Source organism: Scyliorhinus canicula, chromosome 8 (assembly GCF_902713615.1).
Source record: "Scyliorhinus canicula chromosome 8, sScyCan1.1, whole genome shotgun sequence".
NCBI classification, from domain to species: Eukaryota; Metazoa; Chordata; class Chondrichthyes; order Carcharhiniformes; family Scyliorhinidae; genus Scyliorhinus; species Scyliorhinus canicula.
Window position 1 is genome coordinate 37,755,890 of NC_052153.1, and position 1,410 is coordinate 37,757,299.

General features: G+C 48.0%; 1 non-coding gene across 1 annotated transcript; it reads right to left on the bottom strand.

The window, feature by feature from the left end:
• Positions 1–1,008: 1,008 nt before the first annotated feature.
• Positions 1,009–1,098, bottom strand: trnap-ugg. The gene is given in 2 exon segments: positions 1,009–1,044; positions 1,063–1,098. It is a non-coding gene; the product is annotated as a tRNA-Pro (tRNA).
• Positions 1,099–1,410: the final 312 nt, after the last annotated feature.

Genomic DNA, 1,410 nt, shown 5'->3' on the forward strand with positions numbered 1-1,410 from the left:
TACCTTGGATCCCATGGACTACCATAGCTATCAGTCTCCCATGCTGAAGTCCAAGTAGACTATGTCAAATGCATTTCCCTCATCTATACACCTGGTCACCTCTTCAAAAAATTCAATCAAGATGGTCAGACCTGACCGCCCCTGAAGAAATCCATGCTGAAAAACATAACCACTGGTCTGTACTTCTCACCAAAGAAGTCTTAAAAGTTCACTGCATTTTGTCCCCTCCCTGGACAATACTGTTTTCAACAACTTCCTTTTGGGCTCTCAGTTATGCATCAGAAACATGGATAATGTACAACAGACACCTCAAATGCTTATATCACCAATACTGCCTCCGCGTGATCCTACAAATCCACTGGCAGGATAGGCGTACCAATGTGAGCGTCCCCTCCCTGGCCAATATCCCCAGTATCGAGGCACTGGTCACGCTCGACCAGCTGCAGTGGGCGGGCCACATAGCCTGCATGCCCGACAGAAGACTCCCAAAGCATGAGCTCCATAATAGAACATAGAACATAGAACAGTACAGCACAGAACAGGCCCTTCGGCCCTCAATGTTGTGCCGAGCCATGATCACCCTACTCAAACCCACGTATCCACCCTATACCCGTAACCCAACAACCCCCCCCCTTAACCTTACTTTTTGTAGGACACTACGGGCAATTTAGCATGGCCAATCCACCTAACCCGCACATCTTTGGACTGTGGGAGGAAACCGGAGCACCCGGAGGAAACCCACGCACACAGGGGGAGGACGTGCAGACTCCACACAGACAGTGACCCAGCCGGGAATCGAACCTGGGACCTGGAGCTGTGAAGCAGTTATGCTAACCACCATGCTACCCTGCTGCCCCTTAAAATGTTTCAATTTTCTCGGGAACGTATTGGTTCCCTGCAGTTTGAGCTCAGCTTCTCAAAGCAAACCCAATGTGAATGAATCCCGCCGTCTACGCCGCAAAGAAATGAAGAAAACATGCTGCTTGCCCAATGGAAACCCTCATCAAAGGGCTCATCCGGGATTTGAACCCGGGACCTCTCGCAAATTCCGACAGCGAGACACCCAAAGCGAGAATCATACCCCTAGACCAACGAACCCCAAATAATGGCAAGCAATCACAAGAAAGGCAGAGGAAATGCTATACAGACACTGTGAAAGCCTCCCTAACTAAATGCAACATCGTAACAGAGACGTCTGTGAAGACTTCCGCGACCTGATCTTTTTACGATTCTTCATTCCTATCTTCTGATCCCAGTATAAGTATCAAATGTTCAGCACACCCTTGGAGAAGATTGTCAGGCACAATATCATAAGGAAGAAATGTGGTCACTTCCCATTTTCAGTACAGTAGCTGCTGTATTCAAATGTGTTTGTAAAAGTCCAAATCTTCCAGTATGCAAGTGATTAGT